Source organism: Genypterus blacodes, unplaced genomic scaffold, assembly GCF_046128005.1.
Source record: "Genypterus blacodes isolate CSIRO-AG114 ecotype Tasmania unplaced genomic scaffold, CSIRO-AGI_Gbla_v1 ptg000021l_1, whole genome shotgun sequence".
Lineage (NCBI taxonomy): Eukaryota > Metazoa > Chordata > Actinopteri > Ophidiiformes > Ophidiidae > Genypterus > Genypterus blacodes.
Window position 1 is genome coordinate 1,275,796 of NW_027466834.1, and position 20,515 is coordinate 1,296,310.

The 20,515-nt window shown below is 39.3% G+C and overlaps 1 protein-coding gene across 3 annotated transcripts in view; it reads right to left on the bottom strand.

The window, feature by feature from the left end:
* The window catches only part of peak1 (pseudopodium-enriched atypical kinase 1), a 73,872-nt gene that overhangs the window by 28,318 nt on the left and 25,039 nt on the right, over positions 1-20,515 (bottom strand). Inside the window, exon 3 of one of the 3 annotated variants that reach the window (XM_076142393.1) lies at positions 1,226-1,296. The exons of 1 other annotated variant lie outside the window; for it this stretch is intronic. The gene's annotated coding sequence lies outside the window, so the exon portion shown is untranslated. Of the gene's footprint in view, positions 1-1,225; positions 1,325-20,515 lie in introns of all 3 variants that reach the window. One more of the 3 variants, XM_076142391.1, reaches the window with a different exon arrangement.

Here is a 20,515-nt window from a genome sequence, read left to right on the forward strand (position 1 = left end):
AGACTAATGCAACCCTATCCTCTTCAGTACACTACGCTCTCCTGAAAGCAGTGATTCAACCTGACTGATTTTAAGTGCTGTTACATGACAAATAGAATTTAAGATTCAAAAGTAACTAAAAAGACAGCTGTCTGGTTTTTCTTTGTTAAGGTTCAGAGTGATCTAAGGGTCATATAGTTTGAAAATGCTGTGTCACAATGCAATAACCACACATGATGACAAGACGTGTGTGCATTCTCATTTGCTAGAGGAGGCTCAATGGGTAGAGCTTCCGCTTGGGAACCGGAGGGTTGCCGGTTGCCCTGAGCAAGGCACCGAACCCTCAATTGCTCACCCCTCTGCGAAGGGTGGTAATGTAATGTAAGTCGCTTTGGATAAAAGCGTCTGCCAAATGATCGTAATGTAATGTAATGTAATGCTAGAAATTTAGACCTGACATTGGCCCCGAGGAGAAAATGTGCTTTTTGAGGGGCAAATAAGAGCACCAACTAAAGGGCAGGAACAATGGAGGCATTCTTTGCCAACATGAGGTTGTGGTGTTGGCATTTCACTGTATTTGGGTCAGTTTGGGTTGACAACATTTTGGATTAGGCCTTTTTATCTATGGTCTATTATATCAGGTGTGACTCTGGCCCCTTTTGGAAAAATAATAAATGCATGTCTGGTTCAAGTAGATTCTCTATACGTTTGTTCGGATCAGGTCCCATATTCTGGATCTGTGAATGCCTGCATTGCATTACAGGCATCAATAGTTTCTTCTTTGCTCATTCAGGGCATTCCGTCAAGCTGCAGGGACGAACTGAACAATTACAGTAAGTGATAATATACTTGCAGCTCTGAGCAGTTTCCTTATAAGGTATATACGTATTTAAAATGGCAAACGTATCTGTATTTTGATTGTTATCAACGACTGTCGGGTATTTACACGCAAACAGATTTTGCTGAAGAGAAGCAGTACTGCTACACAAAATAATAAAAATAGCTTGAGAAAATGATCACAGCATAGTTGTGGTCCACAGGGAGTAATTAGACTCCCTTGACATACATTTTCTTGAGTCACTGAAAATTATCCTCAGATCAAAATCAGACCACAAATAAAGCCATGGAGAGGCAGCTACAGCAAAGGATAGATCTGGTATGTCATTAACAACAAGTGGGAATACTGAATAGGCTCAGTAAGGACAGGACAGGATTACAGGAAACACACACACACACTATTACTCACAAGAGGAGTGTATCGGTTGTATTAATCAAGTCCCCGTTGCTTCTGAAGCACAGCACACCAACTGCTGTTACCTACAGATGATAGAGAGACAGAAAGGAGCTGAGAAAAACAGACGGGCATGGGTATGTGTGTGTGGAAAAGAAAAGAAAGAAAGAAAGAAAGAAAGAAAGAAAGAAAGAAATGTAAAAAGAAACAGAGAAAGAAAGAGAGACAGAGGCAGAGATGAATAGAGAGCCTTTGTTATTCTGCCTGAGGCAAATCTCTTTTAACATTGTGTCTCATTTTCAGAGTGTGGCATTGTTCTGGTATAGCGTTACAGAACCCATATCAGATTTACTGGTAAATTTACTACCCACAATACTTCAGTTCAATTTCTGAATAGAGAAAAAGCAGAAATGAACACAACTGATTCATACATTTCTTAAGTGAGTAACAGGGGTTATTCTATTTACTAGATAGTACAATTAAAATATCAAAATACTTTATACAGTTTGTAGCGGGAGCGGGAATAACGAAAACAACACTATAGGTAGCCGGATCACTGCAGTGAGCGGCATCATTACAGAGAAAAGGCTGTTATACTGAATGTTCTTTACTATTGTATATAGGGAAAACCTTATGATGCATTGGAACTTAAGGCGCATAGGACAATGATAAATAGGAACACATTTTTCCTTCTAGTCACCCTGGGTAGTATTTTTAACATACAAATTTCAAACAACTTACTTAATCAACTATCAGTGGACTTTAATAATCAAAAATCGGAGAACCGTTAACACCTCTTGAGACGTAGAGACAACATAATATACTTTGTGTGACAGTGGAGAACACAGAGAGGAATGTACAGTATTTATGTACATTATACCCTAGTTGAAAGCTTAAACCTTCTTCCAAACAAGGGAATTAAAACAGACAAGTGAGTGAATAAAAAGGAGAGGGATGGCAGGTTTGTTTGCTGCTGTGGAACCAAGTGTGTCCACTGAATAGACAGGACAGACAATGACATCTGTGTCATCCTCTGGTCTGGACAACAGTGCTAAGAGTGCTCCTTATCCATTCTGTGAATTTAATAATGGGTAGGAGGGTCACAGTTTGCCTCAAAGCACTGAATAAAGTTCCTTAGCTCAGGCATAAAGCCACTGTCCTAATTAGGCTTTAAGATCAGTTTGAGATACAAAAAACAAGGCTCCATGTGAGTAACTATGAAACCAAGGAAATAAAAAATAATGCAAAGCCATTCTCCCATGTTGGGTATTCTATTTCCAATCCACTCTGAATTAATATTCATCCTAGGATGAATCATGTTGATGGGGATAAAAATAGCCACAGTCATCTCAGGAGCCGTGGGATTTTTTATGAGCCTATTCATTCATTTTAGACTGGAAACAAGATCAGTCAAAATGAGGACATGGGGAGCAAATCCTCTGCCTCCTTTGGTGTTAATCACTACTGAGTCCAGATAAGAAGGAACTGCAATTTAGTTTGAAAAGGTCTGTTGTGCATTTGTGTGACAGGTTCCCTTCTACTAACAGTCTGACTGGAGATTTCAGATATACGGAATATACCTATTGTGAGGAATTTCTTCAAAGCTGTCTGCATGTTAGAAATATTTCAAAATTACTAATTTCTTAAGCAGCAAATAAACAAATGCATGCTTTCGCCTTCGGCAGGTTAGACTACTGCAAAACCATGTTGCTGATGTTGCGTGTGGCCATGCTGCGTGCGTTAGCTGTCCCCTTCCTGCCGTCAGGTCACCCTCACCTGTGTATAAAAGGATGCAGTGGCAGGGCGTGTCTCTCCCTCTATCTCTCTGTCTAATTAAAGGTGTGTGGAAGGAGGCAGCATTGGATGCGGTTTCCTGTCTCTCCTGGGAATGAATGAAGTGCCTGAGATAAATTGTTTTAACTGGGTCTGGAGGTCCCAGGAATCCTATTATTTTGTGGCTTTGTTTCTATGTTAGTTTAGTCCTTCCATTAGGTAGTAGTGCAAGGGACGCTGGATCCGACAGTCCATGCTGGCTGGTCTGGCGTTCACTTCAGTTTTCTGTTCTGTTTGGCCGGGAACTCCATTCCTTATTTTTGGTTGCCGTCAAAGTATGACTCTAACCAAGCGGCGGGGTGAGCAGACGTTCCGCCACAGCCCTGGTCAACGCTCAGATCCTTAAGGGAGAAAAGAACCCGGTGGCTTCTGCAGGGGTAAGACAATTGATTTACTCAAAAAGAGAAATCCTTGTCTGTTCAAGATAAGTGGTAATCCTTGTTGGATAGGGCATAACCCAATTTATACTAAAGGGAATTCCTTGTGGGACAAGGTAACCTGTTCAGTTCAGGAATAAGTGGTAATCCTTGTGGGACAGGGCATAACCCAACTTATTCAAAATAGGAATAAAAGAGAACTGTTGGACAGGGTAATTTTATTCATCAAAATAGAAATAAAATAGAACTCTTTTGCGAGATAAGGTAACCTGTTTTATCACGGGGCAAACAAATAGAAACAGAGGCATAAATCAAAGTAAAACAACTACGGGGGAAACTATTTTTTTTTTTATATTTTTCATTACATTTTTGTTTTCAACTGTACTTAAATGTCCTTTTTAGTTTTAATTTTCTTTACATTTTTCTGTTTTCTTGTATCTAACTGTCCTTTTCTTTTTCTGATGCTTTTGTTTTATTTTATCGTAAAGCACTTTGAATTGCCTTGCTGCTGAAATGTGCTATATAAATAAAATTGCCTTGTGTTGCCTCTGTTGGCGCTGCACAGTTTCCTTGTTTCATCCCCAACACAATGCCCCAACTCCATCCCCAAGCTGCTCAAAGGCTCTCTATGTTCGACAGCACATGTCTATGTGAACAACTATTCTTTTTGATGAAGATGAACAAAACATCTACACAGGAGTCGTCTCACTAATGAACACCTTCACTCAATCCTGAGGATTTCCTCTGCTCAGAGCCTGACCCCAAACGTGGATGAACTAGCATCTAAGAGGAGATGTCGGGTATCTGGCTTGGACCAATGTGCATCAGAATAAATCAGAGTGTAGCAAACTGAGCCAGAATTAATGCTTTCTCTTTGCACTTTTTTCTTGTTACTCCAAGGCATTGACTGTTAAAAGTTGAATTGTTGGATTTTCATTGAAGGAAATTATAATTTTATTTTGGTTTTATAGTTCTGTGAAAAAAAGGTTGCCATTGAAAATTAACTTGAAAGATTACAGATAGTTTTTATTTTTATTTTGTATATTTAAATAAAAATAAACAAATGCCACTGACGTATCTCTTATTTGAAATAATAATACTTCGATATCTCATGTGTTTAAAATAACAAGCTTTGCTTGTTCCAGATTTAATCTCGAAGCAAAGCTTAAGTATGTTTCCATAAGAAAAAGCTTATCATTGTATAACTGGAGAGAAGGGAAAACATGCACAGTTGCAGTCAATTTCTCACTAAATATGGAGTCTGGCGCGCAAATTAGTCCCAGTTTTTTTATTTTGGCCCACTGTGAATTTGAGTTTGACACCCCTGTCTTAAAGCAAGAAATAAAAGGAAAAAAAAAAAGGTACTGTTGTCATGTAAACCACCTTTAGCTGTAATCCTTGTATGAATCATGTACACAAAAGAAACATGACTAGGTCCCAATCAATATTTCCTTCCTTTTTCTCTTTCTTTCTCATTTCTTCCCTTCTCCCTGTATAAGAAAACAATCTCAAATGTTCCGGAACTGTACGCTAATTGTCATGTCAAATGCTTTCTAAAATCCAAATATTCAACAATAACAACAAAAAGAAAAGAAAATTGATCATTATTACAAACATCTCCGCATTTGACAACAGTTTCACCTGCAGGATGATTGGTTCAGGTATTTAACAACACAAAGGCTGATGCTGTGCCCAGCAAAAAACTAAGTGACATGCAGAAAAGGCTAGAATAAGGCTTATTAGAAGCAATAGTGATGATAATAGGAAAGCTGCAGAACACAAAAAGCATTATTAATACACCCTATGGTATTTTAGTTTTTCAGTGTTAACTACAGTAGCATGACACTTCCCAGCGCTACCCTCCTCCGACCTTTCCACACATGGGGCTGCCCAGTGAAGCAACTAAAGTATCTATATCTGTAGCCACCTGAGCATTAAGCTGGAGCAGGTACAGTCACTGTTATTTTTCAAAGGGCTGTATGACAGAATGTGAGCAGAAGCAGCAATAAGTGTTTTTGTTCACTTCTTCTGTACAAATTTATTTTAGGAAAATAAACTGAAAAGATTTAAGTTTAAAGTAGATTTGCTTTTACTGAAATCCAACACAACTAAACCATAAATGTTCACTGACAACTTCCATATTTGCAACTTTATAGCGACAAAGGAGGTACAGCTGTATGAAATAAAGTTGCATGTGTGTTTATACAAAAATTCTGGCTTTAGCCATTTTTTGTTGGCACTCAGACAGACATTATCATGATAAAGACATCTTTCTTTCTTTCTTATAATAAATGGTGGCCAAACAACGCCGACGTTTGTAGTACAGCCTTTTATAAACAAACACACTCTTCAGATCAATGCCATAATAAGAAGACAATGTGTTCTTTGGGAGTGAATAGGTAAGGATTTGACAGCAGATGTAGTTTTCCTGAGGGGCAAACTGGTTATCCCAGAAAGGAAAACATCTAAAATGTACATATCTTTAAAAAAAACTGTAACAGTTTGTTTTGTACAATTCGACATATTTAAAGATGATTGCAGGTATATAAATAGCTGTTTATATACCAAAGTCAGTTCCATGATTCCATCTGCTACCAGTAAATTCCGTTGAAAGTCACAGCTCTACCATACTATTGGCCTGTCTCCTCTAAGAGGTGCAGTTCCTGGCATGCAGGTGCTTCATTTCCTGCTATTCCATGAAAGACAAGCTCAGTGTTTGTTTACTCTAAATGTGTATTTGACTTCTCTTGGGTTTTATTCCATCAATGACATCATGAAAGGTACTGCACTGCTGTAGAGAATGTCTGCATTTGAATCTGAAAGTTGTAAATTGTGTACATTTTTCTGAATACTCATGTACTTTGTCTTGCACTACAGAACCAGGATCCACTTGGCTTTGGAAACTATAGTTCCCATACTTATTTAATTGCCAACAGAGGATAGGTATTCTCCAATTGTTGAAGGAATCCCCCGGTGAAAACAACCCTGTAAAGCAAAACTATTTTTCCAGGTTTATAAGAACTCACGGTTGCTTCAGCTTACCAGCAATTCTGATGGAAAAGAAACTGCATAATCTACATCTGCGACTCACTAATGTCTTTATTGGTGGCATTAAACAATAGCAGGATCACTTAGAATGAGTCACTACAAGAAAAGTTGTGTGTTTGTGTTGTGCAAATGGCACTGCTGTCACATATCACCCTGAGCTGTGACATGTCAGATGTCACTTGTGAATTCTACCTGAGCCATGAGACCACTGTCACACTTGTCACACACACATAGTCTATTTACATTCAGTCATCAAATTCTGCTTAGCCACAGGCATTGGCAGTCATCACTGAGAGGCTTCAAATATTGCCAGATTACAGTATATTTATCAAGAAATCAGAAAGGAGACCAAAAACAGAAATTGCCAGTGGTACTGTGGTACATACAACATGTATGTATCATGCAGCAATTTAACCTTATAAATCCTCTCTTTGCTTAAGATTTCAACTTTTCATCTAAGCATTACCTCATGTGTATAACATAAACATATTGTTAAGAGAGAGGAAAAAAAGACAATAATAATATCTTACTTAGACCAAGACAAGTACTCTATTTCAATCAATAACCAACAAACTGAGGGGATTGTGAGGATGAACTCATTAGCCGAGTTGATGCTACTTTGGCAGGGAAATTCTCATCAACCATGTGTTACACTATATTCAGATGTCAGTCCTACCGACAGCTTCATAAATATGCATGTACAGGTCATCAGAATGGCTGTACAGCTAGTCCTCCATCTTAATCAGTGGTTCCTGTCATTCTGTTCTCTGCCAACTCCTTGTCACTATAACAACCCTCTCCCAACCGCTCTGCATTCTGCATGGCAGGCTGCTGATAGACGGGCTCCACAGTGACACTACAGCGCTTACTCGTCATTTAATGTAAAGTTAGCCCAGAGGCAGGTAGAGCTATTAGCAGATAAAAAAGTTTGAATTTAATGTGTGTGAATGAGCTGCTGTTCAGAGTTCAGAATACATTCCTCCCATCACTTTGTCAGTATCAGCAGATGCTGGAAGTTGGAAGCCATCGATTCCAGTAATTCTAGTAATCCTCCTATTATAATAGTAAGTGTATTATCTTTTTTTTACTAAACTTGAACAGTTGTTAATCACTGGTAGCAGCTCTTGAGAAATTATGAAGAAAGAAGAAAGTTTCGACTGTTGGTCTGATTTAATTCTGTATGTATAGGTTTATGTTCCAACTGGTGCTCTGAAACTGGCTAAAACTATTTACAGCTCGTCTTCAAATCATTGCATATACAGCTTTTGATAAACAATTATTATTTGTTTCTAATTGTCCAACTACAACTAATTTTAATGTTCTTTGTTTTGTTTACGCAATTTATGTGACAAAATGTTCATGTTGATATCAAATGAAGCATTGTGACACAATGAGACCAAAAGGCTACTAGTGTTAGGTCGCACACTGGCTGAACCACTTAAACCCAAAGACTTATCATTTCTGATCATCTATGCTGCAAATCAGCGCTTCGAAATTTGCACTGCAATCTGCCGGTCTGGCGGGGGGATTATGATCACAGTGTAATTATTTTTATGCCGTCATTGAAAGAGCCAAAATTGTCTCGCGGGCCGGACCAAACGGCCTCGCGGGCCGAAGGTTTCCCACCCCTGTATTAAACCATGCCAATCAACACCTCAGCTTGCAAGTCTGCCTAGATAACTTTATCAGTTACAATCAAAACCTTGCTGGCACCAACCTAACTAGGGATGGGAAGCTACTTTAATATATTTAACATTTAATGTAGGTGTGTAAAACACTACACAACTAGACCAACAAACGTGAGGAAAAGCACTTAAGGCAGCAAAGAAAACAAAAAAGTAAGATGTTATATAGCATAACAATTGCAATTAAAGTTGGTTAAGATTAGACATTTCTAATCTTTAGCTTAATATGGAAAAATAGCATTACTGAGGGATCCTTCTCTGGTTTCTGGTGCATCTGTTAACTTCAAATACAACCAAAATGTCTCTGGTTAAATGGCACTAAACACAATCCTGACGTCCAATGAATGGATTCAAATGAATACAGAATTGACTCACAACTACCGGGTGCAGTGGGATCAACCCTGATTGGGTTGACCACAAGAACCAAACACAAACACTCAAGTACAATCAGGCCCTAAAGCATTATTGTGCATATGCAATGTGTCTTTCTACTTAAAGCTAAATAAATTCAGGCGGAGTCTTCCAATACACACAAAGCAAAAACAGACAAGGGAACAAATACAAGAGAGAGAGAGGCAAATCAATCACTCAATTTGAGTAAATGACCTAGATTATGCAATTGTAAATTGATTTATTTAAACTATATCCTAGACATTTAGAAGTTTCTTACTTGACGAGAGTAAGATTTGCAAGCAGGCACTCAGCCTCTAACTGTATTTGATGAACAGCAGTCCAATTAATTTTCTCCATGTATATGTCTTACTGACATATTTGTCTTATTCACAGTGCAGATAAAAAGAACATTGGGGAATAGTGCACATGCCACAGCCTCGGCCTTTCCCCTCTCTTTAGTCACACTGACTCATGTTCAGTTCCCATGTGAGAATATTTCCAGACAGACTAGATGAAACCAAAGCCTATTTAGAAGTACACATGGTCAACTGTAAGAGAATAGAAAGAGAAGAGAAAAAGGAAAATATTTGAGCCCGGGCAAAACTTAGCTCCCAGGGAGAACTATCGATTTCATGATGCCTCTTTGCAGGCAGGACCAGAGCAGCTGTCAACCACCCATAGATATGGACCTGAATACAGTCAAACACTTGTTTCCTTAGTGCAAATTTACTATGTGTTTCAGCGGCCTAATGGTCTGTGAAGTGAGTTCATGTCCACAAATCCAAAGAGAGGAAATGCTATCTCATCCTTAAGAACTGCTGTCAAAGTACAGGACCTCAACCAATAAATCAGTAAGGCAGTGCCCACAAATAGGCTACAGAACTTTGTTGTAATCCACATAGATCGCGATTCAAAGTTTGAATTAGCCTGGCCAAAAGGACAGAAAAAATGGGCAGGGGGGAAAAAGTAAATTATTAACAATCAAACAGAAAAGAACGAGAGGAGCTGTGTAAATGATACTTTTGATTTTGTAAAAAGATTATATGCTTGCAATGCAACTCGTCACAGCCAGTGCAGAGCATCATCATTTCTTCAAAGATATGTAACCTGATGGATTAAGACAAGTGTATCACAGCTATGTCACTTGACAGCTAAACTAAGGCTTTACATTCAGTCCAAATGCTAGTTATCATGCAAAACATGTGCCAAAAAAGGTAAAATAGGCAAAATACACTCTCTAATACCTTTGACAGTATGGGAAATATGCCAACATCATTAATATTGCAGGGTTTTCCTGCATTGAGAATCCTGTGGTGGCTGCCAAAGCCTTCTCTGCAGGCACCAAAGTGAAACAAATAAGTACCACTTTGATCTTTTTCAAATGTTGATGCAATGTGGGCACCCAACCAGCAGTTTGTGCACATCAAACATATATTTAAAAGAATGTGAATTAGTTATTTGTCTATACTGCTCCTTGCAGCCTATTCAATGTGTCCCTGTGCTGTCAGCAAAGAAATAAGTAATTTATTATATCTTCTTTCCTCCTTCCATGAAGTCCAATCGTGTAATCCAATTGTTGTAATGTTGCAGTTATTCAAATCATACTACCCACTGGTTAATTGGTTACAGTGAATAAGCTACACCAGCAGTATGAATGGTATCAGTATGATTGCACAGTCTAATCTGGCTGCTTAGCCTGTTGCAGCTGCATGTCACCCTTAGTGGCAGCAAACATTTCCTTTCTCATCCAGCCTTTTGGGGTTGCTATTTTTTCTTTGACACGTGCCCCTGCCTGTATTGCACCAAATCACACAAAAAATAACCAATGTGATTTCCCCCTTAGAGAAGGCTTTGGTGACCACTAAATAAATTCCCTATGCAGGAAAAAACACAGCAATGTGTGTAGAGACATGTAGCTTGTTGATTCTACTATGAACTTCAAGCACCTGTTTCACCTGCACCTGTGTGACTGTGATGTATGCCAGTGCTATTAATCTAATTTAAATTAGCATCATTCTCTGCCAACACAAACATCTTCAAAAGACTACAATGTCTTTGATATGGTCCTCTATGCTAGACATGTGCGCTACTCATGAGTCCGTCTAGAACAAACTAATCCAAACAAAGCCCCATCAGACTTTCCACCACAATTGTGCCACAGCAGCCTTCAGTTATTCACTCTTGTAAGACTTGACATTACATTACGATCATTTGGCAGACGCTTTTATCCAAAGCGACTTACATTACATTTACCACCCTTCGCAGAGGGGGGAGCAATTGAGGGTTCGGTGCCTTGCTCAGGGGCACCTTGGCATGGACACGAAGCGGCAACCCTCCGGTTCCCAAGCGGAAGCTCTAACCACTGAGCTACTGCCTCCCCAGTGACTTAACAACTAAACTAAGTAAAACAATTATGAGGCATTTTGGCAAGAGGGGATTTTATTTCTATATGGCATTTGTAAAGATGGTGAAAGAAATAGTAAAAGTTAATTGAGTTAATTTTTTTCTGATTTTTGTTTAGTCATGACCACAAAAGGTATACATGCAGATGTCAGTGCGGTTGGCATAATTCCATCTTTGTGACACGATTGTGAAATTTTGGCTGAGGTGGGAAAATTAGGCAGGGATACTTTGGCGCTTTGTTTTCTTACCAGCAGTCTGTGGAAATGAAATGAATGAAGGTGAAACTTTGCACTGTTATACCTGTTTATACTTGTGTGGAGAGAACAAAAACACACAAGATGCAGAATTACCGTTGACTTTCCCCTCTTCTAAAGTGAACGGTAGTTTGTTCATCTAACATTAATATGATTAATCGTGTTGAGATTACAAACACAAAGACCCATGGACAGAGACACACACAGACACACACATACACACAGTACCCCTCCTCTATGATGGCATGCTTTTCACTCTACATCCAGGTGTGGTCATTTGAAAAAAGTATAAACAAATTTGCCCTCTGACTATGTCTCAAATCGTGTTGAACGTGCTGCAATGGAAGATTCCTTTAGAGGCCAAATTGATAGTACAAAAGAAAATGTCAGATTAACCTCTGTGTATTGGGATTCTCCAGTGATTTTAAACTCCACTGAGTCAACTGCTACACACTGTCTGTGACCATTCTTAAAGTTAGATGGCTTCCAAGAAAAATATCTGTGGTTAAACACCATTATGTACAGTATGGCCAACCTGCCATTTTGGTGTATGGCCTTTCATCTGTGTATGAGCTGTGTGTTTTGTATGAGAGGCACTACTACACTTGACATAAGTACCACCGTCAAGTGTGCAAGCACATACACACACACAACACCACAGTATGCTCGGCTAAAGTCAAGTCAAGTCAATTTTATTTGTGTAGCCCAATATCACATACAGTGTCTCAAAGACCTTTACAGACCCGCAACATCAGGAAAATTCCCGACCCAGCGCAAAGCTCTCTATGAAGACCTCTGGAGAGGCAGTTCCATGAGAGATTCCCTCTCCATGAACGGCTGGGTGTGCAATAGGAGCTCCTAGTGGGATTAAAACAACACACTGGCATAACCTTCAGTATCTATGGGAAAATTGCAGAATGTCCTAGTAAACTATCTCATACCCAAGAGGAGAGAAGGGAAAGAAGAAAGAGTTGAGGTCTCGAGGCTCACTCTGGCCCCTAGCTGACATGTTTCTTTTTTGACCTTGCCAGTAGACCAGTAGGGATTCTGACTAGAGTCTTGGTTTAAATACATTCAGAGCCACCATAGACAACAAGCTGGTCCAGGAGGGAAACTCTAACCAAAAGCTCAGGATGTCATGTCTCAGATATATCAAGGCCACTTTGAAATGAAAAGGAAAAATGTAACTGGCCAGGATATGTAAATGTTTCACATGATGGCTGTATATGACGCATTCTTTAAACATTTCTTATGGAGTCAGATAAACGAGATCATTTCAACTACAAACCAATAACAATAATTTTAAGTCGCCAGAAATGGAAACATTCAACCGGCCTTTGCCCGCACCGATTGGCTGCCGTCGTTTGGACCAGAGGGCGGGACTTCCGGGGTTTTACAAGCTTCTTGGACGATAAAATTATAACAATTAGAAAGAAAATTCATCACCTCCTGCCCTCAATAGGCAGTGATTTATCCTCAGACACAGAAACCTTAGGAGGCCGATATATTTAGATAGTTTCCCTCTTATTGACCTAGCTGAATTATCTTCATTGATTTCCTCATTTTTAATCCAACTAGGCTGCTCAAGCAAGATTTTCCTTCAATAAGCACTTCTCTACTAAATATACTTAATCTTTCTTTAGTAACAGGCCACGTAGAACAGTCCTTTAAAGTAGCTGTAATTAAATCCCGTATTACAAAACCTACTCTTGACCCAGGCACACTGGCCAACTACAGGCCTTTATCTAATCCAGTGGTTCCAAAAGTGGGGGGTGTGCCCCCTAATGGGCGCGAAAAACTTCTGATCTATATAAAGGTGGCAAAAGAAAAACCTTGGGAACCACTGATCTAATCTTCCCTTTCTTTCAAGGATCCTCGAAAAAGTCAGATACCTGTTAGAAACCAGTTATGTGAATTTCTACTTGACAATAGTTCATTCAAGGTTTTTCAAGGCAGACTAATTAAGGGATGTTGGATAATTTCCCACGGCACCCCTGGCGATCTCTCGGCACACTAGCGTGCCGCGGCACCCCGGTTGAAGAACACTGCCCTAGAACACTGCGCTCCCAGAATACAGGATTACGTGTGGTTCCTAGTATCTCCAAAAGTAGAACGGGAGGAAGAGCCTTCAGTTATTGGGTTCCCAATGTTGAACCATCTCCCAGATTCGGTCCGAGGGGCAGACACCCTATCTACATTTAAGAGTACCGTAATGTCCGGACTTTTGAGCCCACCTGAATATAAGCCGCACCAACTTCATTTTAAAAGAAAAAAAGCTTTGTACATAAATAGGCCGCAACTGTCTATAAGCCGCAGGTGTCCTGGTGTTGTAACATGAGATATAAGATTTTTAACATTTTTAATTACCGCTTTGTTCCAAACAGTGTCGGAATTGAACAGCCTCAGAATGGCTTCATCACACACAGTGCCTGTAACACGGCAGTAAAATAACAGTAAGACAGCTTTCCATAAAAGTCATTCATCGCCATCTTAATCTTCCTCCTGCGCACTAAAACCATAAAAGTCGTCTTCTTCGAACTACAGTAGTCTTCCTCGGCGTATTATCTCTTGCACCTGTCTGTCTCGCTCTCGCGCTTCCTGCTAGAGCGCCCCCTGGTGGCAGCTAGCCCGTAAAAATAGCCGCATCATTGTTTAGGCCGCAGGGTTCAAAGCGTGTGAAAAAAGTGGCGGCTTATAGTCCGGAAATTATGGTATACTTAAAACTTTCCTCTTTGATAAAGCTCATAGTTGGGGCCGGCCAGGCTCCTTGGACCAGCCCCTAGTTGTGCTGCTATAGGCCTAGAGTGCTGGGGGACTTCCCATGATGCACTGAGCTTCTCTCTCCTCCTCCCCTCTCCATCTGTGCATATGCATGTCATTGCAGTACCACTGCATTCCACTAACTCTACTTCTTCCCTGGAGTTTTCTGTGTTCTCTCATCTCACAGGTTGATGTGGAAGCCTGTCTTGTAGAGATGAATCCTGTCCTGCTATTTGTATTAATATCATTAGTCATATTTATTTAGTCATATTTATTTATATGTATTATTCATTTGTTATATGTGTCTCTGTGTCTCTCTCTCTCTTTCTCTCTCAACCCGACTGGTCAAGGCAGATAGCCGCCCACCTAGAGCCCAGTTCTGCCTGCAGTTTCTTACTTAAAGGGGAGTTTTCTTTGGCGCTGTTGTGCTTGCTCCTGGGGGAATGTTGGGCTTCTTTAAATAATCTGTATGTGAAGCGCCTTGAGATAACGTTTGTTGTCATTTGGTGCTATATAAATGAATTGAATACATATCAGCTTCAACAATATTTCAGTCAAGCCATAAATGTTGTCCTTTGGCAGGTACTGAGAGTTTCAGATGAAGCTTCCAAGCGACTGCTTTTCATATTCTGTGGAAAAGGCATCACAGGGATTCTGAAACTCCCACACCACAAGCTATTCCATATTCTACTCTCCATTGCTCTAAATGGTACTATCAGTAAAAGGCATTCTCATGCTTATTCAATCTGCCCTCCTTCTTAAGCTGCATGGCGAATAATTAACAGGATCAAAGCATATGGCGGGGCTTTTGCATAAGTGTGGTTGAGCTTGAGGAGCTCGGTGACTGAAAATGATAACAGCAAAGCATTGAGCTGTTTGGTCATCTATGCAGCTTTAGAGTTTCTATGTGCTCTGTAATTGACAGTAGTGGAAATGAGAACAACTTTTATCAGTGAAGTCAATCTTCACAGACATGAGAACTGTGCATCCAACAGTTCTGTTGGAGAAAAAAATAAGCTCCACCCAGGCTCTCAATCCAGAGTATGTTCTTCCACACAGGAAAACTGTATGACAAAAAACGTGCTTCACTGCAAGGACATTCCAAAACTAATTCCTCATAAAAATAGTACCACACTCTCTGTCATCTAACTAACATCAGAACAGACTGAATGCATGTAAAGTACAGATGATATGGGAACTACATGTTATTCCCTGAATTACAGGGAATGTGAAGGGAAATTGTGACAGTGATATGTGGACAGAGATAAGATGAGAAATATGAAAGGTATGGTATTAGTTAAATAGTAAAATAAGTAATAACATTGTTTTTATTAATATTAACACATCATATTAATCATTGAGATTAATATGATGTGAATTCATTAGTGTGAGCTTGACACTGAAAATGTATACAGAAAAAAACAAGCTTATGTTGCTGAATTGAAGTGCATTTTGATACAAAATGTGAGTGTTGGATATCAACATTTTGTAAATGTTTACACAAAATACACTTATTCAGCTGGTTTGGCTGGAGAATCAGCCATGTGGATAAATTTTACGAATAATTTAAAACGCGAGTAGCTCTCAGACACTTTTATTCGGTCAAAGTAGCTCTCCGAAGCAAAAAGGTTGGAGACCCCTGATATATAGTATATATAGTGTACATAGTTTATTCTGTATATATAATAGTACACTTTTGCACTCCTGGTTGGATGCTACTGCATTTCATTGGCTTGTACCTGTACTTGCTCATTGACAATAAAGTTGAATCTAATCTAATCTAATCTAATCTAATATTAGTGTGGTCCATGCTGCTCAATACCCCCTTTCAGTGTATCAGAGTTTAATGCATAGAGTATTGTAATCAAGCTAAAAGGTTGGTGACATCCAAACACAATACCAAGCTATACATAACCATACAGTATACCCATGTATACAGTACAATAGTTTGACAAACTGGCAAGATGCAGTCAATTCAGAGAATGATGCATTTTGTGACACCTAGGGCAGATTGATTAAAGGGCTTTGGGACACAACGTGCCGTTTTCTGCAGGAGGAAGATATTTTCATTGTACATACTAGGAGAGAGATGTGGATGCTAGTTAGTTGTTAATTTAAACTGTGAATTAAAGAATTTGGAAACAGCCAATGGATCTCCATCAAGGTGCTTGTCAAGGCTGCTGGGAGATTTGGAACACACCACACAAGGAGACCACACAGTAAGTGTTGCATCAGGAATTACTGTAGTATCCTCAACGCCTCAAGAGGCCAGAAGACTACCGATAGTTGAATAAATAAGCCTGATAAATAAGCCTGCACACACAGGTACAGAGTCGCAGTGCACATGGATAATTATGCCTTTTCTAGTGTCATCAACTGAGCATTTAAAGTAGAGCACTGTGAAAATATATTCAACTCATTTTTGAGTAAAGCCACATCTGTTCCTCTGATTTTTGTGTGTGCTTTATACACCTATTGTTGACACTGCTAAACTCAGACTACATTATTAGATTTTCTATCCAGACTCCTCTGTTCTTCAGTAACTCGTCATCTGAAGACAAAAGGTCATTTTGATCATTCTCTTTGCTTCCCATGGTATTTCCGGTTACAGCACATTACTTGAGGATCCTGTTCCTCTACAACCTGCAAATGTTTCACGGAAAAGACTGCATTCATTGAAATGTAATACCCTTAATGTGGATCAACGTGCTTACAAGGGGACATTGTAGAGAGAAATGAATACGCAGAGCAAATACACTGACAAAAAACAGTATCAGCGAAAGGACAGATGAGCATGGAAATGGACAGGGATAGCAAGAAAGAGTGGGTCATCATGATTGTTAAAAACAGCGTGAGGTATCTATCCTATAAATAGATCAAGTTCCATTTATAGGATGTCAGGCCCAAATTAGCACTTTGCTAGCACAAAACAATCCGAGAGAACCACAGCACAAACCAGAAAAATCCAAAGCTGAATCAATAGCTCCCTGAATCAGACAGTAGTATTTCCAACACACACACACACACACACTTCTGCCAAGCAATATTTCATCTCTACCAGGCACACATTCCATCAACAGCTGAGCTTGTGAGAGACATGCAGCAACAGGATGCCACAACCCAGCCAGAAGCATGGATTAAGCAATGACGGCTTTAGGAGCCATAATCGCATTACAATCTGACAGGGTTCGAGATTCATAACAATGTAGCTTTGGGCTGTCAGGCATTTTAGCTTTTGAAATACCATAATGGGTATGTTTGTCACATGCGATGAGACAAACATGTGGTCTGTCAACCTCAGCAAGGAATGTTGTTCCTCTTGAACAATGACAAAAGGTTTTAGTTGTTTTTTTTTGGCCAATGTAGCACCCTGACAACTTATAGGATCCTGTTATGTTGCAAATACATCAGCACTGTGTCAATGAGAACATGTACAGTACACTGAAAATGTATTAATATGGAATGTTTCACCATTCTAACTTATCACTTATAACCTGCACCTTGAAAACATGCTGACCCCAATTTAAGAGAGATGTGCAATTTGTTTAGATGTATGGTGTTCTATATCACACTTTTAAACTGACATCTTTTGATTTTACATAGAAATCCTTGAAGCTAATTATCAAACTGCTTCTAGAAAGCAGTTTGATAATTCACTTTGACAATCTTACACCACTGACACTCTTGTTGTTCCATCTATTTCCTCTTTAAAATGCAGTGCTCACATATTGACACATTCTGTTTAGTCAGTTTTTAGACCACTCAGGTTACAGTGGGTGAAAACTGGACATCAAGACACAAGAAAGCAAACTAGGGAATACAAAATGTATAGAGTTGGGTGAAGAAATGTCAGGAATGCAGGTTAAGGTTGAGCTAAGATTCTGTCTATTAGGGTAAGGTTTAACATGTTTCCCTAAAAGACAGACTCAGCCATGAAACAATATCCCTCAGTCCTAATAACTATTTGCTAGTATGTTACCGTTTAGAAATGAGTCAGCATGTCATTACAAACACCTGGAGCAGATGGGGCACGTCACTTGGAATTCCCCTAACAGTAAACGTGCTTCCGTTTTACCAATATGAATGAGATTTTAAATTTCTGGTAAATCTTTTAATGTTTGAAGACACATTTGTTGAGTGGACTTTTTGGCAAGAGCAAACAGAATGTTCCAAAGAATAAGGACAGACACTCGGTCAATGGACAGAATGTAATTACCATGTGACTTTGGATGAAAACAGTTTTCATCTTTTAAGCTTAAAAAAAGGAATACAAGAGTTTCACAGATCATTTCTCATCCGACAGAAACACAAACTTTCTTTAGGTCCATCTTTCTCACAAGATTGTATGATGAAAAATTATACTTCATCTGAATTTTTGCTGCGGTGTTTGTTATGCTTATTATTTTGTGATTAAAACTTAGTGACAATTCCAACTGTGCTTCTATACCTTCTAAATAAAGACAGGATGCTGTATTGGGACTGACAGGATTTTTGTCCGTGTTGCAAAAATGACAATGTTGCATTTCTGTAGCAAACTTGATGTATGCCATGCACACCCATTCCTGATTTTTCTTTGTAGTTGACGTGCTGTATCAAAATATCACTATGTACGATAGTAAAGATCAACTTGAAAAGCCATGCCCAATTAGTGACATTACGGGCACACAGCCTTCTGCATCTATTGAAATAACATTGCCATTGTTTTTCCCTTTGATAGAACAACATTGCATCATTGATGGTAAGGAAGTTAATTAATAAAAGGTAAATCCTTATTTTTACCTTGGGTCTTACTTTCATCCACTATGATTATAATATTCTTGACCCACAGAAAGCTTCAAACACTATAATTTCTGAATCATATTATCCTCCCAAAAAACCTCCCAGGTAGTTTTGGTTTCATCTTGCTCAATTCATTCTCTATCAGTAGTAAAGCTTCAGAGCCAACATCTTGTTGACATTACCTGTTTTTCTACAATCTCATTACATTACATTACATTACGATCATTTGGCAGACGCTTTAATCCAAAGCGACTTACATAACATTACCACCCTTCGCAGAGGGGGGAGCAATTGAGGGTTCGGTGCCTTGCTCAGGGGCACCTCGGCAGGGGCTCGAACCGGCGACCCTCTGTTTCCCAAGCAGAAGCACTACCCACTGAGCCACTGCCTCCTAAATCTCCTTTATAGTTTTGTAAGAGAGGCACTAAGGTTTCTGAGCATGTCCATCTTCATTGACAAAATGACTCTTTCCAGGAAAATATCACAATTCCTCAAACTGGGTATTACATTACCTGATCTATTCTATTGTCTATTGTTTTAGCCTTGTAAGTCAGGTGCTCTATTCTCCAATGGACTGCAGTACAATCAATTTAATCTAAAAGTGTTCCTCCTCTTACAAAATCAAACAGAACATTACTCTGAGATTGGTTTCCTGTTGTTGCTTTGCATTAGTGTTTCTTTTCATCTCTGAATAATGTAATCTCAAGGAAAACCCTTGAGAATACAAGCCAGAAAACACAAATGATACCAATGCATGATTTGTAATTACATTGTAACCCTTTGAAAAAAGGCTCCAAGGTTAATTTCACACCCACCAAGTCCTCAACAACAAATGCAGTAACTCGGCTATAGCAATCTTCTGTAAATAAAGAGTGCTGGCCTTGAATGCAAAAACAGCATGTAAAGAAAAAGCAGTCACAAAAAAAATCTAATTGATTTGGGTTCTATTACATTTCATGCACGTCAAGCAGAATTCAGATTCTTCACGCCACCTTCTATTTAGTGGAAAAGGGGGAGGTGAGATGGGAGCTGTGAGTGTCAGTGAGTGGAGCCTGAGAAGTGTTCAACTGAAAGTGGATGTTGGAACTGTCAATACTCAGAATTTTTAGGTTGATTAATCCTTCGAAGTGATCAAATGTCAAAGGATCTTGCCCATGCTGTGAGTCATTTACACAGACCCTTGGCTGGGTCCTTTATGCATACAGATTGCACATTTATTCTCAATCTGCATTAGACCACAAATGATCAAAAGAAGAGCAGGAGCACAAGCTGAGGGAGATCGAGTGTAGCAAACACAAGCTGAGGGAGATCGAGTGTAGCAAACATGTTGTACACACCCACATAAAAAATTTGCTATTAACTCAGAGGCAAAATTTTCATATTCATCAATAATTCATGCAGTATGTATGCCCCTCTCCCCTCCAAACCCTTGCATTAGTAGCAATGAAGAAAATATGTGAAGTGCCATTTGTCAATGCTTTGTCTCCATTTAGATGGTTTGTTGCTTTGAAGTGGAAAGTTTTGCATTGTTAGTGTGCAGCTGCAGCAAGGTACTTTTTCAAGAAATTGGACATGAAAGCCACTAATCAGAAATGAAGTAAGATAGAATGTATTGTGTCTAAAGAGTTGATATTGGCATTTACCCCCTATCATATTCACAGGAACAGGTCAAGGGAAAACTGACTCATGTTAAGCAATGACAGATGTCAAAAATTTGGCACAGAGGACGGCATTTACTCCAGCCTCCACGTTTGAGAGAAATGGCATGTAAAC